The sequence below is a fragment of the Anas acuta genome, chromosome 2 (assembly GCF_963932015.1).
Source record: "Anas acuta chromosome 2, bAnaAcu1.1, whole genome shotgun sequence".
Classification (NCBI taxonomy): domain Eukaryota; kingdom Metazoa; phylum Chordata; class Aves; order Anseriformes; family Anatidae; genus Anas; species Anas acuta.
Window position 1 is genome coordinate 65,597,149 of NC_088980.1, and position 19,420 is coordinate 65,616,568.

Consider the following 19,420-nt stretch of genomic DNA (forward strand, 5'->3'; position numbering starts at 1 on the left):
AAGCAGTTAATGAGAGGAGTTTGCAGCTCCCATTAGCACTTCCAGCAATGACATCTGTCCGTTATTTCCATTTGTCCTTATTTTGTCCAAAGAAAACTCAAAAGAAACCCCCACAATAAGAGCAATTATACCAGTGGTGATGCCAGGATTTATTTCACTAAATATGTAAACAGAATAGTTTTGTGTTGCTGTTGGAACTCAGCAGAGCTCAGAAATATTGTTTTCATATTCCCATCCTATTTTGCTTTTATTTCAGCTTCTTAAAATTTTTTCCCTTAGAAATTCAAAGCTGGGCAAAAATACTCACTCTGTTAGTAAGTCTGAGCCACCAAGACCAGGAGAAAGAAGCTGACCCTCCCCACCACAATAGCCCCAGTGCTGTAAAGGACAAGGTGCTTATAGACAGCTGCATATGTATTCTCATAATGATGGACCTGCCAAATGTTACTTTCAGTCTGAGTGGAATGACTCAATCTCAGGAACCTCCCTATATGTTATTCAAGCAAGCAAGTAACACCATGGCACTGGAAGCTTTAAATATAACTTTTGATGAATTTGGGTAGTTAATGCTCTGATCCAGCTGACTTTTAAAGAATCTTAGCCTCTTCCACTCCTTTATACCCATGCATGATGTGAATATACACACTGAAAGCTTTCAGACAGGTAGCTTTGAATTTTCTGTTTATTCAAAAAACACAGATAGCAGCAGGTTCCTCTACACTGCCTTGCTAACTGTAAGGAACACCTCTGGAATTAGAAGGAAGGGCAGCTTCTTGCTCACTCTGTCCTTAACAGGGGACTTTGTTGTATTGTAACTACATAACTGCATTTTGTTTCAAGGGAAATTGTATACGCTGTACAGCAAAAAATAATATACAACGTGACAGAAAAGGAAATAGAAAATTGTAGCATTCTTTAATTAATTTATTTTTATTTTTTTTTCCTGGTGACTTATCTGATGGCATAAAATATGTTTTTAACCTTCTAGTACACCAATACTTTTTATACCTGTTTTAAAAATCAGTGGACACAAAGAGAAGAGAAGACGTTGAATCTACATACTTTGAGTAAGATAGCAAAGAAATTCCAAGAAACTGAGTAAGTAGTTACAGCAAAACACAGACATTAGTAGTGACTTCACTTGACCACAGCAGTAGTTCCATTTTTCCTTGATACTTGTCATAGGGCTGATGACTTTGTTGGCTCTTTGCTGTCCCCATGAGTTTGGCCAAAGCAGTTGTGGGAAAGGACAACATCCTCTGGGTTTCCATCTAAAATTCCAAAGGTCTGCTTGATTTATTTTGCTATAATTGGATCATTTTCTTGTGTTGATATATGTAAAGGCATGTTGCCACTCTGGCTCTTGTCTTGGAAAATCTCAGCTTGTATTCTTGAGCAGAACATCTTACTGATTTTAAAGGACTACAACAGATCATGTGATATGTTCCTTTCTGAAGGCAAGAATAGTTGGTAAGAGTGAACTGGCTTCCTTTCATCCCGTCCCAGCCATAAATAAAGTCTATAAGCTTGGTAAGGTAAGGACCCATAACTCCTGGAAGTACATACATCAGTACCAACCAGTTGCCGTTCAAATCTAGTATTTCTGTAGGCAAAACTCCCTGTTCCCAGTGTCTTTTGGAAGATTTTTATAAATCTGTGCAGATTAGGTTTTGTACTGAAATTATGTTAATTTTTAATTCATTATGAGGATTTGGGTACTTCAGCTTACTAAGATGCCAATATGGAAGTTACACAACCTCTTCACACCCTCTCTCTTTGCATATACATGAAGATAATCAACTTTACACACCATTCTGATACACTCTTAGTAAATCAACACAAGCTCCTTTATAGAAAACTTTGTAGGATCATGTCATTATCATGGGGTGTGTCTGCTTTCCAAAGTCTATGACTTCAGCTGCTGCTAGAATCAGGACATAAAGAATAGTGGCTCCGCTTGCCAAACAGCATGTGAAGGGATCTGAAATGCCTTAGAGACAACACTGCATTTATATACAAGTATTGCAATGACTGACATGTCCTAAAGAACATGAAATCTGTGTGACTGAAAGGCAGGCAGAAAACATTGGTAGTACTGTACACCTCTTGTATTCATTGATAGTACACCTACTGTATATGGGGATCCAAACTTGTTCTGCAGCTGTATCCAAGCTTCTAGCCCCCAAACGCTGACTGGAAAAGGGAAAGAAAAAAAGTGAGAGAAAGATTTCTTTGTTTATAAAATGTGAATTATTAAGCAACAGTAATGGAGACAAACATTTTTCAGTGTCTGGCAGTCTGCAATAGTCTACTCGCTGCAGGGAACTTTTTATTTTATTTATACAGAGTGTTTGCACCTAATTAAATGAAAAAGTAGAAATGTGCAGAACTACCTGAAAGTAATTCAGGGAGCTGACAAAAAAAAAAAAAAAAAAGGAAAAAAGCATATGTCCCACTTTGTGGGTGGTGTGTTGAACACTAGGACCTGTGTTATGGCTCTGCTGACCCTGAGGAAGAGTGTGATTCTTATACTTACATCATGTTATGAGGGGTCAGGCATCATCATGTGACAGGCCATGACCCTCATATAAATCACTGCCATGTAAACTGTAAAAATCACACTTCATTTCTTGAAGACTGAGCAGTCTCAAGAAAAGAACAAAGATATCTGGCCATAAAGTAGCAGCTGTATTAATGATACGCAAAATGACCTCTTTTTTTTTTTCCTGTTTACAAACAGACGTAAAGTGAATGTCTGGGTGGTTTTGGTTGGCATTATTTGGCTGAGGGCAGGAGGAGAGGTCATAATTTTTACTTTCTTCTCTCCATTTATACTAAAACCTTGCAGCAGTTTAACAGGTAAAAGTTATGTAATACTGTAAAAGGTACTGAAGTTTAGCCAAATAGTTTCTCTTGGGTCTCTCTGGGCATCTGTAAAAGTCTGGGTACAGACAGAATCTTATATTTTGCCTGGATTTCCCTTGTCCATTTGTAGGTGAACCACTCCCATTTCATAGTTTCACCTTCCTTTTCCTACACCCTCTAACTTTCAGGCCAGCAAGAGGGGTCTCTTCTGAAGCACGGTGCCCACACCTGCCATCAGCAGAGCACCACATAGCTGGCATTGCTCTGAGATATATTTCACATGGACACACAGGGGCAAAGCGAAGTTCACAGAATCGCAGCATGGCTGAGGTTTGAAGGGACCTCTGGAGGCCATCTGGTCCAACCCCCCTGCTCAAGCACGGCCACCTACAGCTGGTGGCGTAGGACCATGTCCAGACTTTTAATACCTTCAAGGAGGAAGACTCCACAACCTCTCAGGGCAACCTGTGCCAGTGCTTGGCTAAGTTACTTCAGTAATCCTCTGCAGGTGCCCAGACATCTTCCTGTTTCTTCAGAGCTCACTTGCAAGCCTGCTGACAGGCCCTGTGACTAACCCAACACTGTTCATACATACGCTCTTCCTCCACTAGTTCAACTGGGAGAAATCTCTTCAAGGCCCTCTCAAAGCACGCCCTGTAATTTAGCTAGGTCCTTTATCAGATTTCCCTTTCACTGGACATGGTATGGCCCAGACCGCAAACTGCAAAGCAGCATTTTGTGTGGTTGGAAAATGAACTGGGAGCCTCCAAGCTTGTATTCCCATCTCAGTCAACAACATACTGCCTGACTCTGTGTGAAATTGTTTACCTTCACCAGATCTTACCTCGGAGAAACTCACCTTAGAATGAAGTCCTCTTGACCACGCAAGCTGTGCTTAGTCTCTGTGGTGCAGGTGTGAAGGATTGCATGGCTCTCTGCATTCTTGGGCTGACAAAAAACAGTGTGACTCCAGTATTCATCAAAGATCCCCACATACCTCTATCCACTCCCACCTTCAGTGCTTTACAGTCATTTGCGAGACCCATGGCATCAAGCCCATGGAAAATGGCAGGCAGGAAGAGTCTGATCCTGACAAATTTGCAGGATGCTTCCTCTCAGGTCACTTTCCCCAGCATGTGGCACATTCCAGGGCATTCTCTTCCTGCAGCAGAGCTGCACTCCAGCACCTCAGCTTTATTTCACAGAGTGACATGTTTAGTCCTTCCGTTTGCAAACAGAAGCTAGTAAATACACAAGAAGTGAGTGTGCAGAAAGCTGGAAAGTGTCTCTCAGAGCTGTAAATGCTCTCAACCAGGGTCTGACGGGATATGCAAGGCCATGGTTGTAGTATTTGTCATGCTTCCAGCGCTACAATTAATTTGCCATTTATTTTACCAGTCACCTCATATTTTGGCTTTTGTGTCTCAGCCTGGTTCACCAGCTATTTCCTATAATTTAATTTAACTGCTTTATAACATATGTTCCCTTGACCTTAAGGCATCCTTAATTTCTCATTAGCTGTTAGCTCTGCCCTCTAGTGCTGCATGTGACACAGGAACTGGATGTTGTATCAATGGCTTTGCCATAAAGCCAAGCTGGCATTTAAAAGTCAACTACATTGAATGGTAAAAAAAACCTACACATTGACTAAACTGACTTGATATTTTTGTGCCTCCCAGCGGTGGTTACAAGTCCATTTGTAGTCATTTAAAGAGCAGACCTCTGAAATTTAGCCTACCTAAAACCCAGTGCTTTACAATATTGACTGGTCAACTAAAGTTTAGTTACTGCATGCTTATGCAGCTCAGCCTGTGGCTTTGATCCTCTTCACAGGTTCCCAGCTGCTGCGGATTTGACCAAGTGCCCCTTTGAGTGAAGTGCAGCTGAGAAAGTTATCCACCTCAGTGCCTGGAATTTGAAGTTAAGCTGGGATGAACAGCAGAGCCAACAAGAGTACAGGGACCTCCAGCATTTTGACTACTGCAGAGCATATGCAAGAACTAATGCTACTGCTTTGCACTTAAGCAGTAATATTTTTAAGTAGAGTTTTATGAAAACTCTAAAGTTTTGTTTTCCTAATTCTACTTGAGGAAAATGGCATTAGTCAAACGTGAAAGCACTTAAAGTAATGTAGGCATGTTCCTAAAGAGTGGATGAAGTGAGATGAAGACGTGGTTGTTGACATGACATCTTTGAAATGCTTTCCCTCCTTGCACAAGCTCCTCGTGCTATTATTAAGGTCAGTATAACTGTTTGGTTAGGCATTAGAAATATCATAAAGGCAAATGTTGAAGAGACTTTGAGTCTTTCTTCTTATAAACACTTGTTCATACTTGGGAAAGAAACACCCTTCCATACTCCTGGCCTTCCCTTCCTTTCCTTCCCTCCAGCTAGCACATGGATCTTTCAGTCTGAACTCTTTCACACATTTTTGTGATCTCTCCAAGTTCTGCAGGTACTTGGGGAGTGTGGAAATTAGCATTTGGGAGTGCAAAGCTGTTGAGCTTTATGTGGGAACTATTATTTAAAGATTGCTGAAGAAATAAGCATGATAGAGAGTAGACTGGAAAAGCTAATGCAGATATGGTTGGTACCAAGCTACTGAGGAAGTTTGGGACACTGAAGCACAGAGAGAAGGAGGTTAGAAAGAAAAAGGTCATGCTATTTGGCTCTGGGTGAAGATAGGGAAGCCTAATTTTTGTTTTCTCAATCTGACACCTATATCCCTACCCACAGTGTGGCTTTCCATCTTTTCAGAAAATGTTAATCAGGTTCTTCTTAGTCTCTTCTGCATCTTTTCTCTAACTCTTCTGCTCCTGAGTCTCATGCTGACACTTAGCTTTTCCATAGGGGAAAGCTGATGGAGCAAAGCCAAGTTTCCTGGAGAGACGCAGGGCCAAGAAAAGTGCAGTTGATTCAGAACCAATGTTAAGGTCCCGTGCAAGATGATGGCTGTCAGGCATTTGGCAGTTTTAGGAGAGTGCAGTTGGGTTGGGCTGTATGATGGCATTAAGAATGTTGTTTTAAAGAAAATTGAATACCTAAGCAACTTAAAACAGCAGACCTATCTGCTATAATTTTTGCAAGGGCTTCATTGGCTACACTTTGGGAACAACATCTTGCATTTGCTCTTTTTCAACACAACACTTCAGTTTAAAGTGTCAGGAATACATAGGTACACAATATTCAAACCATCTTCACAATACCTGCCAAATACCATCTACAATGTCCAAAGGCCACTTCCATTCCTGAGGTTCAGTCTAGTCCTCAGAAGCTGACTAACACTTAAACAGCTGCTAAAATACACTCCACAAGACACAATGACAGCCAGGGTGGAGAAAAAACATAATCTGTGCCAAAATCATGAACCACTATTGAAAGTCTATGAGCTAATGCCAGCCCTTTGAACTGGTACACTCTTGCAAATGTGTTTGAGTTTAATAAAGTTAAAAAATTGTAATTGATGCATTCACTGTTGCAAGGCCACTAACATTGTGACCAACATTTTTATTACCTGCCACAGACATAGTAGAAGATTATTATTAGATTAAGAATACTGGAAATATACTTTAAGCTTAAAATGACATAAATACATACACCTTTAGCAGTGGAAGTAGGCACCATACCTTTGATACTAAAATATTTATTTTAAAAAAAGAATAGAAGTATACCCTCTTACTTGGTAAAAGAAAAATCATCTGTGGATCCTCAAAGAATTGATAATTTTAGCTCTATAAGTAGAAGTATGAAGGAAATTTGTAATAAATCTGGACTCCAGGGCCACTTCAGGGATAAATTCTGTTACTGTGAAGATGGCTTTTAATCTTTTAAATGAACATCTTTTTAATATAAAAAATCTTTTTAATATTCATCATATATTTCATTTTCAAATGAAATTGGACACCACCCTGCAGTCCAGAACATCTGCACTTTCTAATTGTACACAGAAGCTGAGCAAACTGAATCAAGACAGAAGCTTTTTGTGTGTACGTGTATGTGTGCATGCACATGCACATGCATGGGTGGATGTATGTACTTCTGTGGTAGTATGAGAAAGAGGGAGGCAGAGAAAAAAGGAGATATTTTTCCCTTCCTACTTCATTTTTGCAACTCTGGACCTGGCAATAGGTGATTACCAGACATTGATCAAATGTTGCAGACCTCATCATATGCTGTTACCTCCAAAATTAGGTTTGTGGCCAAGGCTTCCCACTCGAAGAACTTTGATATTTTTTCTGTGTACCTCATGCACACTTGATATATTTCATTAAATGTACAAAAAAAAATAGTATGAAATGTAGTAACTTTTAAAGCTCAATATTTGCCAACAAAGGGGTTATAAAATAGGAAGCTTATTTAATAAGCTATCTGGCAAAATATTTGAATAAATAAACCAACATTTAATTATACAATAAATATTATCTAATTTCAGTAACAGAGAAACCACTGACCAAGTCACTTTACCAAAAGCAAATTTTAACAATGAAATATCGACCAATGGATAGTGCCCCAAATAAGACCTGCTTATTCTGCTTTATTCTGTGGCCATAGCATACTTTATCAATCTACCTTTTCTCCATCTGACTATTTTTTTAAAGTCTTTTTCAAAGTCCATACATTTCCCATGGTATTTTTTCTGGCCCAGGTGGTGAGCCAATATTTGGAGCACAACCAGTATTTACTACTAAGACAAGCAGTCTTAGGGGAAGAGAGATGACTAAAAGAGAGTTTTGCACATGAATGCACATGCAAATGTTCCGAGCCTCTGAATGCAAGACAGAAGATTATTTTTTCAGTATTTTAGCCTTCTTTCATCAGTCAGAGTGGTACTGCAAGAGCAATCTGAGCTTCGCATCCAACTCACAGTATCAGTGCTCCTATGGTTATCTTTGGACTTCACTGTCTTTGTATTCAGCCCTCAGTGAAAACACTTCTATACAAGTAAATTGTACAAGGCGCCTTCTTTAAATTTGGGCTTTGCATTTGAAATCTGGAAAAAAAAAAAATCCTGATACTTACCCTAGATTATATATGGCTCACCAATTTCAGCCAAGGCAAATCCAGCCTCCTGAACAGCATAACTTATTAATTGCTCTTAGTTCCATATAGAAACAGGATACATGGAGTTGCTAAACAGAGACTAAAAAGGATACGACTATTTCCCAAGGTGTAAGAAAGAGTAGATGGATACAAAGAGATTATGCTAGAGTCAGAAATTTTGCAAATTAAATTACATATTTAAAAGAGGACAAGAGGCAGTTCAACGTACATTACGTAGGATGTCTCAGACTTCTGTGGCAGAGACAGAAACATAGTAAGTCTAATAAAAGTAAAAGAAAGAGAACAATGAAAAGACAACTTTACATCAAGAGAAAGGGATGGGAATCCCCAAGAGACAGATTAGGAAAAGGTATATAGATGGGGAAAAGGGAAAGAAATTCTAAAAATAAGAACAATCTTCTACTTTGAAGCAATAGACAGACTTCAGGCTGTCTTGCTGAACTATTCCTTCAAGCTATTTGAAAGTTAGGTATCAAAGGCTACAGAACAGCAGATTCTAACAGCCCTCCACAGATTTACATACCTGCCAGAATAAAGGATAGGATAGGATAGGATAGGATAGGATAGGATAGGATAGGATAGGATAGGATAGGATAGGATAGGATAGGATAGGATAGGATAGGATAGGATAGGATAGGATAGGACGGCTCAGTTGGAAGGAACCTTCAAAGATCATGTAGTCCAACTGCCTGACCACTTCAGGGCTAACCAGAAGTTAAAGTATATTACTGAAAGTGTTTTCCAAATGCCTCGAACACTGACAGGCATGAGGAACCACCTCACTAGGAAGCCTGTTGTGTTTGACCACCCTCATGTTAAGAGGGTACAGACCTTTTATGCTTAATTTCAGACCTAAGAATTTTAAGTGTATGCCTCCAGCACAACGGTCTTGGAGATCTCTGAATTCCAGGGAACTTTGCCCCCATCCTTCCCAAGACACATATATACAGAACACAAGTGTGCAGCATCTAAAAGCTTAGAAACACCTGGCCTCCAAAGTCCCACATGCCCCTTTGCTGTGGCAGGGCTAATACTTGGTTAAATATTGGCACAGCTTCAGATCATTAATTACAGATACATAGCTATTTAGAGCTCTGATAGCTTCCAGAGCCTGAAAGCAGCCACCATACTTCAAAAGCATAGGCATATTTATAATGATATTTCCTGTTGGTTTGCTTTGTTTTCTCTTCCTAAATCTCTCCCATTGTTGATATTGCCATCCTCCTCTGTTTCCACTCTTGCTTTCCCTTCTCTGTTTTCTATTTACTCTATTTTGTTGTTACCTCTCCTTCCCTAACTCTCTGTTCTCATTTTTTAAATTCATATTAACTTATCCACTTCATTGTTTCTCTGTCCTACCCTGGATTTCATATTGCAACGAGCAAAACAAAATATGAGAGGAAAAAATGAAGTGTTGCATTTCTAGTTATCTACTCCCATATCTTGTGCTGTTTTGCATGTGAAGCCTTAGCATATGTCTGGAGCTTGACTTGAGAAATACTAGTTTTCATTTGGAAAAGAGAAAGCAGCTTTCTAGCACACGTGGTTTCTGAGAAAACATTATCTGAGCATACCCTGAATGCTAAGAAAACAAAGGCAAATAAAAAGAACCTCACATTGATTGTTTTTAAGCCAGAAAACAAATAAAAAGGAACTCCAATTTGATTATTTTAAGCCACTCTCATCACATGTGATTTTGGAACACTTAAAGTTGGCAATACTGCAATATGGATCAGGCGTGGTATTTGCCAGAAATCAGTCTGAGCATTTTATATACATTTGCTTCCTCTTCTACTCTTACCTATTAGTAGTGCAGCATTTTTCAAGACTGGTTGTTAAAACGTGTTGTCTGCAAACTAGCAAAAAGGGAGTGTGCACCCTGAAAACTTCTGAAAAAAAAAAAAAAAAAGCAGAGATCAACACAGGGAATAGAGGAGTTGTGTGACTGCCATGATCCCTCCTGTCTTCAATCCTGGATGAGGATGGACTTTTAGTCTGGCTCTGGAACAACCTTATTGCCCTACCTTATTCCTAGGCCTGGTATACTACACCTTAAAGGCTCCTCACACATCCTCTTGTCGTCAGAAGTACCAAGTAATGACAAAATAGAGTATCATAGAATCATAGAATCATAGAATCATAGAATATCCTGAGTTGGAAGGGACCCTTAAGGATCATCAAGTCCAACTCTTGACACCGCACAGGTCTACCCAAAAGTTCAGACCATGTGACTAAGTGCACAGTCCAATCTCTTCTTAAATTCAGACAGGCTCGGTGCAGTGACCACTTCCCTGGGGAGCCTGTTCCAGTGTGCAACCACCCTCTCTGTGAAGAACCCCCTCCTGATGTCAAGCCTAAATTTCCCCTGCCTCAGCTTAACCCTGTTCCCGCGGGTCCTGTCGCTGGTGTTAATGGAGAAAAGGTCTCCTGCCTCTCGACACCCCCTTACGAGGAAGTTGTAGACTGCGATGAGGTCTCCCCTCAGCCTCCTCTTCTCCAGGCTGAACAGGCCCAGTGCCCTCAGCCGTTCCTCGTACGTCTTCCCCTCCAGGCCTTTCACCATCTTCGTAGCCCTCCTCTGGACACTCTCCAACAGTTTCATGTCCTTTTTATACCGTGGTGCCCAGAACTGCACACAGTACTCGAGGTGGGGCCTCACCAGCGCAGAGTAGAGAGGGACAATCACCTCCCTTGACCTACTAGCGATGCCGTGCTTGATGCACCCCAGGACACGGTTGGCCCTCCTGGCTGCCAGGGCACACTGCTGGCTCATATTCAACTTGCTGTCTACCACGACCCCCAGATCCCTCTCTTCTAGGCTGCTCTCCAGCGTCTCATCGCCCAGTCTGTATGTGCAGCCAGGGTTTCCCCGTCCCAGGTGCAGGACCCGGCACTTGCTCTTATTGAACTTCATGCGGTTGGTGATCGCCCATCTCTCCAACCTATCCAGATCCCTCTGCAAGGCCTTTCCACCCTCAACAGAGTCCACAACTCCTCCAAGTTTGGTGTCATCAGCAAACTTGCTCAAAATACCTTCTATTCCTACATCCAGATTGTTTATAAAAATATTGAAAAGTACCGGCCCTAAAATGGAGCCTTGAGGGACCCCACTGGTGACCGCCCGCCAGCCTGATGCAGCCCCATTTACCATAACCCTTTGGGCCCTGCCCGTTAGCCAATTGCTCACCCATCGTATGATGTTTTTATTTAGCTGTATGGTGGACATTTTGTCCAGTAGGATCCTATGGGAAACCGTGTCAAAAGCCTTGCTGAAGTCCAAAAAAATCACATCAGCTGGTTTCCCTTGGTCCACCATACGGGTGATCTTATCATAAAAGGAAATCAGGTTAGTTAGGCAGGACCTACCCTTCACAAACCCATGCTGGCTGGGACCAATGACTGCATTGTCCCCCAGGTGCGCCTCAATAAGTTCGAGAACCATCTTCTCCATGATTTTACCAGGCACTGACGTGAGACTGACAGGCCTACAATTGCCAGGGTCTTCTTTCTGACCCTTCTTGAAAATCGGCACAACATTTGCCAGCTTCCAGTCTACCGGGACCTCTCCAGATTCCCAGGATCGTTGAAAAATAATTGAGAGAGGTTCCGCGATGACGTCCGCCAGCTCTTTCAGCACACGGGGATGAATCCCATCTGGACCCATGGACTTGTAGGGATCCAGGTAGTAGGCAAGTGGTGAGTATTATTTGTCCTCAGATTTCCAGAGGTGAGAAGAGCACATGCAAAGCCACAACATCATCTTCCTTTTGGGCTTGGGAGGGGAGACTGTTTTCCCCCCTTTCTTTTTTCTCTTTGCCCTCTTTTTTGGAAGAGGAAAAACGTAACTCTAAACAACTTCACATTTTCTGTTTTTTTTTTTTTAAGAGAGCGAGCAGAAGAATCAAAAAATTATACAAGTGTGACAGTGTTCCCTGTTCTTTTGTTTCCTTCTATTTGTGTGGCTAAGGTGCCTGTAACCCTGGTAAGTATCACACTATTTCCCATCTGATTAATGCAAGTGGTTCTGGAAATACCATGACACACTCCTCTCTGTGCAACAACTGCTTTACTTTTCAACCATTTTTAGGCACGATGCTGTCTATTCCACTTTAAGCAGATATAAAGCTTGGAAATCAGAACCTGTGGAATTCATAAAGGAAACAGCATACAAAGCAGCTATTTACAATTATAGCACTAGGGTTTTTCCAAGAATTTCTGAATATGTGTATTCCTTTGCCCACGATGTTTCAGCTTCTGTGGTAGATAGTTTGATGGATCTGAATTGGAATGACGTTGAACGCATAAGAAACAGAAACAAGTGCAGAAATCTTGGCTGGCTGCTGCTGGCTCCTTACTGGTGACACAGATATTATGATTAATCAACAGTGTAGTTCTGGACATAGTGAGTCAGGACCTTATTGCTGCTGGTGAAGGAATTCAGCAATTCCTGTCCAAACTGAACTTACCATGGGAGTTTTGTGGGTGTCTTGCAGAGATTCATACCTGCTATGAATATATATATGTCTTCAGGAAGCAGAAAGTTTCTAAAACCTCAGCAATGCCAGGAGAACATAGATTCAAGTTCACCTTTCTGTAAGTGCATCATGCTCTTTCTCCATGTTACCATCACTCTGTTCCCCATCTATGTGCAGGCACACCTGTCTCTTTCCTGAGCCTTTTTGGCATTTGGTAGCTGTCGTGTTGCTGGATAAATGGGAATAAACAGGCTTAAGCTTATCCTAGCTCTCCCATGAACTGCACAGGAAGACAAGGTGCTTAAAATCAGCATTAATATCCTAGATTGAATGGTACATTTTAGAGCTTATAGAACCTGTCTTTTGAAGCAGGATCTTTCTGAGGGTCTTACAGATACAGCCAAACTGCTAGAATCCTAAAATCCCTGACTGTAGCACTCATTTGTCCAGTTCATAAATCTGCCTCTCTATTCTTCAAAGTGCTAAAACCTATCTAGCCAAACATCCAGCTTTTATAAGACAGTCTAACAAGCTGTCTGGCTCAACTAGCTGAACTCTGATGGTGCTCCAGATTTTCAGTCAGCAGACCACTTTGTAAGGAAAATATCTACTCGCAGATCCTGTTCCCTTCCAGTACCAGTAGCTTAATCTACCATGTATTAGTTTATTTTATTTTTTTTCAATCAACCACAAGAAAGAGCTCTGCAGTCCATCCACTCACCACAGTTTCAGATCCTTGCTTCCTCAGCCTTTTTTTCTTGGCCTTCTTCACTGTAAATGGTGTCAGTGATACTTTCTATGGTCTGGTTATGCATAATATGATATAAAAAAAAAACTGCATACTTGGTATGACCAAGAAATTCTGAGTACAAAAGTACTCTTTGGGATTTCTTCTGCCTGAGCTCACTCTGTTCTTGGATAATCCTGTAACAGGCTGTTCTCTATGATCACAGATGTAAATGGCCCCACAGAAGCTGGAGCACTCGACTCTACTACCAAGTTAGACTGCACACAGTTATACCTAATTGCTGCTTCCATTACAACTTCTCTTTCAAAGCTGGTAAGGCACAACTAAACAGAAGCAGTCCTTGTAAAATCACAGCTAGGGCTTTTAATCAACAAAGAGTAAAATAACTACTATAATTACAGATTTGTTGCAATGCTTCCTCCTAAAAATGGCAATGTTTAAGAAAGAAATGTTGTTTTTAACACAATTCTTCAAGTTTTACCCTTGGCATAGATACATAGTGATTCTCTTTCTCTCCTGGAAGATAAGGGGCAGAGAGGCTTTCACCTTCCCATGTTTCTACTGCTCATTGCCAATAGCTTCAGCAGCAGTCCCGCCAGTGCTCCCAAGAGCCTGGCTGCTTCAATAATGAAGAAGCATGATCCTCAGTAGTGATGCAGGTATTAGTAACATCACCACACACACAATATTTTAAGGAATGAAATCTGTCTAGAAAACTGGAAAACAAGAGACTCAAAGAGAAATATTCCTATTATTTCATGCACTGTTATTTTTTATTATTATTATTTTCAGGAAAAACATCTTTCAAACTATAGTTCTCCTATGAGTACATACAGTTGTTTCTCTAGTGTGACATCTATGAGACCATATTTTTGCATTCACTTACAACATTGTCCATGCAGAGTTTAATCAAGTATCTCCTAGCCTGTGGCTGAAAACTGATAATGATAGAATTCTCAGTCATGCAAAAAAAAAAAAAAAAAAAAAAAAAGTGAAATGGTAAATAGACAGTGGGAATGCAATTATATTAGGGCTCTCATGTTTTCAAGACTTAATATAAGTTTTGGCAAGGATATTCAGTAAAACTATATTGATTCATCTTTGCCTGTTCTTAGTTTTTGTATTTTGAGCGAACCCCAGCATTATCACATGAACCCACATAAGGTGCTATTTTTGTTTACAATATTTTACTACATGATTAATTTAATTCTGTGCAAAATTTCAGCTTTGTGCATAAAGTTTAACATGACAACTTATCCTATATGAAGCCACTAACAGAGGAGGAAAACTATTTTAAAACTAGGTGCACTGACTTCAATACATTTTAGAGCAGGCCTTGTTTTCATGAACTTCACAAGTTAGTATGCTAGTTTTATGAGAGAGAATCATCAGGACTATGTGGAAAGATGTTGACAGAGTAATTCATATAGTAAAACAGTTCTTAATATACTAGGTTGTATTTTCAATTATGCTTTCTATTTGATTGTTAAAAGCAAATCTTGTTGATCCAGCAATATACACTTGGCTTTGCAGCCACTGTTGCTGTTTAGTAATGTCTTGGGAAATCCTATGCCTTTGAAAATCTATGCAAATCATCTAAGAGGAGCCAACTTTAACACTCAGGTTGAATTAGAAAATAGGAAAACACACAGTGTAAGTAGTTTAAGAACAAATTTGTCTCTAGCTAAAATTAAGCACCAATTCATAGTGACATTGTGAAAACACCAAACTGTACGTTAAAATTCCTAAACATCACTGCTATTCACAACAAGCCAATACAAACATTCGTTATTTCTGTGTCTAAAAGTGAGTTTATAAGTTAGGAAAATGATGTCAGTATAAAAGAATTCCAAACTAATTTTATCTGATGGGCAAGTGAATTCACGTACTGAGATGCTAAATAAATATTTGACAACACCATTCCATAGTATAATTTATTTCACATATGTACTAAATTAAAATGAAAGTTTTTTTTTTCTAAACTGCAAGCAATTTCCAGGCAAACCACTAATTGGGATGATGTTGATGGCTGCCATTGTGTCATGGTGGAGAACTTTCTCACCCTTCCAAAGGTCACAAAGAGTTTTGAGCAAATAATCAAAACCACAAGGCAGAGAAAAGTATAGTAGTTACTGTTTTGTCACTTTAGTGACAGTGAATTTCAATCTATAACACTGAGCACTTCTGCTAATGGGGAAGAAGGAACTGACGTTAAATGTCTGACCTTGTATTTGCATCAAGAAGCACTACCATTATTGATAAGGAGCTCAGAGTTTTGCCTAGCAATGGGCACTGCTGGGAAAATTCATTCCAATGTGGCAGTGCTGTTGTTAGGATACTATTTAAATCTGTGCTGTGTCTCAATGACTGGTGGGAAATACGTTCCTCACACAACAACCAATACACACTGACACTTGATGGCACAGGGAAATACACAAGGGGCATGTAAGAACTACTAGATGTGTTGCACAAACTACTAGATGTGTTGCACAAACAGGTCCAGTGCACAGATTCTTCAGAGAGGAAATTAGATAGCATGCACTATTTTCTACTCTATGCTGAAATGGAAGCTGCAGAGGGACTATACATAATTCCAGGTCCCCACATGGAAAAAGTAGGTCCATTCAGTGGTTCCTACTAAGGCAAAGTTTCTATGAAAATTGCATTTATTTAAGGTTCAACCAAAGAAGGAAGAGTTCAACACCATCCCAAGGATATAGAGAAGCATTTTTTTATACTGTAGTTAGGGTGATAGAGTATCAAACTGGTTTAGACCACACTGTAATGCTAGGGTCAAAATTTGAACTGAAATTCCCTCAAATTGAGAGACTATTATACAGAATTTTGATTAAAACCCCCCTAGAGACAATAGATAGTTGCAAAGATCAGCTATTTTATATCCCAGAAAGGATATATATCAAGGATATATATAAAGGATATATATCAAGGATAAGGTTCATAAGTAATTAAGAAAAATATAGGTAATACTTATCTCAAATGCAAGCCTTACTTATATGTAATAGCATATGGTTTTAAAATATTACAATGTACATACCAGTACAAAGTTTTGGATATTAAATGCAAAACAAAAAGTATTCAATAGAACTTTCACTTACAAAAAATAATTTAATACAATCTGTTCTTTTTTGTCCTTTTTTACAGAAAAAGGACATCTGTTTAACAAAAAACAAAAGAAATGAAATGGAAATGAAAGCTCAATGTGATTTATATAGTGAGATTAAATTCAGAATGACATTTTCCATTTATTTTTTAATACATATTATATTTCCCCCTCTCACTCGCTTCCTTGCCTTGGAGAAACCTGGAATATCTATTGATTGTTCTACAAATCATGAAACCTTAACCAATCTGACATTAAAGTACTTGAGCTATGTAAGAGAAAATTCAAACAGACAGTATAAGAGTTTCTACATTAATCTTCACTCTTGATCTAACAGTTTGTATCATATATGAATATATGGATTCTAGTCTTCTTGATGTACTTACTGTCATGTACACAGGGTCCTTCTCTCTCTAGAGAGTGTTAATACAGAAAAACGCATTTGTTGTGAAGCTTCATTCTAATACAATACAGACTCTGTATAGCACTCTGGAACTGTTCTGGATGAAAAGCATTACATGCACGTAAGCTGTGCTATTAAAAAAAACAAACAAACAAACAAAAAAAAACAATTAGGGAGATTAGAAAGAGTGAAAGACAGAAGGAAAATAGGAGTTCTGAAATAATATTATGGTGCTGGGAAAAAAAACTTTTTATCTTCCCAGGCTTACAGTGCCACATAATTGCCATTGTGAAGTAGCTTTTTGTTTTATTTATTTTTGAAAAATAAATACCCTTTGTGTACATGGATGTTTGGTTGTACTTTGGAATTAGCTGCAGTTCATGGTGATTGAAATACCAGCAATAAACCATTTTCTAATAACATGCAGAAAAAATCAGCAGGTTGACCCAAAAATCAGTACTTATTCGACTACGTACCAGCCTTGTTTCCAAAGTTCCCAGGTCCCAATATCTGCTTTAGAAATGTCTATTTTAAAGCTTTTGGCTTAAATGTCTATGCACAGATGCTACACATGAAATCTTATGGATAAGTGCCCCCAAATAGGACATAGATTTGGTTAGATTTGTGCATGCGTAGATGTATTTGAAAATGTATTTGAATGACAGGCTTGAGTAATTTCATGTATAATTTGTCAAGCAGAAGTCTTGACCACTTATACCAGAATACAAAAAATAATAAATAAATAAATATTTTTTTTTCAAACTACAGGGAAATTAACTGTTATCTTTAATAGTGTATCAGAGAATATGAATGCATGGCAAGGAGCTGTGGCATACTGAATGACTACAGGTTTTTTCAATAAAATAACATTGCAAAAATATGCATCTTTAAACAGCTACTCTGCTACCAATTTGTTATTCCAGTTCTGTCAGACTACCTTGGTGAAATTCAACTAAAAATGTTAGAGCTACACCTATTTCTGACCTCACTCAGTTTGCATTGATGTGTGACATACCCCAATATCAGACTAGGTTAAGTGTAAGTCCAGAGCTGACTGTATATAACATCTTTAGTTAAGTCAAAAAAAAAAAAAAAAGTATAGTTATTCTTCTCATGTTCCATTGTGGGAATAAAAATGTTTTTGCACAGTCACATATTTTAGAGGGAAGAAATGTGGTATTAAGATATGCTTGCAGTGATGAGAAAGCTTAACAGACAACCTTGTAAAATGCAGACAACCAGAATCCTTAAAGCAATTAGGCGGAAATCACTGTGTAAGAAACATTACCACCTCATAGAGTATAAAAGTCGAAAGAAATTTGACTTATAACAAGCCGGCAACTGAAAGCCATGTATTGTCTGTGAAGCACTCGATAGACTGTGAACCTGGATTACTCAGTCAATGGGGAAACAGGGAATGGTCCCGGTCGTCGAGAAAAAAGAAAAAAATTATTAATAATAATAATAATAATATATATATATATATAAACTGTGTTATGGAACTAGTAGGTGCGCTCCTGCTTGTGGGACGCCCACCATTGCAATTGCGAATAAATTACTACTACACTGAGATTCTCACCTGAGCCTATGTTATTGGCTACGGAGTGTTTCTCACAGTTTGGGGGCTCGTCCGGGATCCGGTCACCTACTGGGGAGCCCCACCGCCGCAGCAGCAGGAAGGCATGCCCCGCTGATTTCAGCGGTCCTGTGCATCCACGGTGGCGGTTCTGCGGAGAGCTGACAGAGGGCCCGAGACTGGTTAAAGAGGCAGGATCCGTGAAGTAGTGGGGAAGGGAAGAAGGTAGGCACCCTGCTTTTGAGAATTGATCTGGTAACTCTGTGCACAGACCAAGGTAAGAAATATTAAGTATTGCCTTAGGGGTCGGGTGAGACTCTGTGTGATGTGTGAGTGAGATGTACTTTTGTACGAAGCGAGTGTGGAGTCCTGATCCGCGGTTCCGTAGCTCGGTGAGGGGCGTGGCTAGAGACAGACGAAGAGTGAGGTAAGAGGGGGGAGGCTCCTCCGGAGGGTGGAATGATGTAGTGAACAGTCACTGAGGGCCCTCCCGAGGGAGGCCCTGAAAGTGAAAGGGGAGAAGGAAAAGCAGAGAGCGAATCTAATGGTATTCACAGTGTACCAGATAGTGAGGTAGAAGGTTGGAGAAAGAGGAAGAAAATCTTCAGGGGGAGTAATGGCAAGCAAGGAAAGCTACCTGTGCTGCAGCTTGAATCCTAGCAGGGACAGGCTTTGATAAGATGTTTTAAGTGTGGCCAGGCTGCCACTTCAAATAGGAATATCCGGAGTGGAAGGAGGAGAGAAGGAAAATGGGATGAAATATGGTATACTGATATGTTGTTTCAGTGCCCTGGAGGGCAAAAAGTATGAAATTAAGTTGGCCCCTGTCTGAACCTTTAGTAAATGTGTGAGAAACACTCTGTAGCCAATAACTTAGGTTCAGGCAAGGATCTCAGTGAAGTAGTAATTTATCCAGAATTGCAACGGCAGGCATCCCACAAGCAGGAGCACACCTACTAGTCACACAGTACGGTTTATATACTTTATTTCTCAATGGCCGGGACCCTTCCCTGTTTCCCCATTGACGGGGTAATCCAGGTTCACAACCTATCCAATGCTTCACAGACAATACATGGCTTTCAGTTGCCAGCCTGTTAAATTTCAAATTTCTTTTGACTCTTTTACTGTTTAAAGTGGTAACGTTTCTTCACTTATCTGATTTGACACCGTG

The 19,420-nt window shown here is 39.8% G+C and overlaps 1 long non-coding RNA gene across 2 annotated transcripts; it reads right to left on the bottom strand.

The window, feature by feature from the left end:
* Positions 1-3: 3 nt before the first annotated feature.
* LOC137850516 (uncharacterized) lies at positions 4-18,391 on the bottom strand. Of its 2 annotated transcripts, XR_011092569.1 has the most exons (4): positions 18,253-18,391; positions 3,725-3,813; positions 2,132-2,193; positions 4-1,271 (listed from the first exon to the last, which is right to left on the bottom strand). It is a non-coding gene; the product is annotated as an uncharacterized lncRNA (long non-coding RNA). The 2 variants fall into 2 exon arrangements; XR_011092568.1 differs by having other exon boundaries at positions 4-2,193.
* Between the last annotated feature and the right edge of the window lie 1,029 nt (positions 18,392-19,420).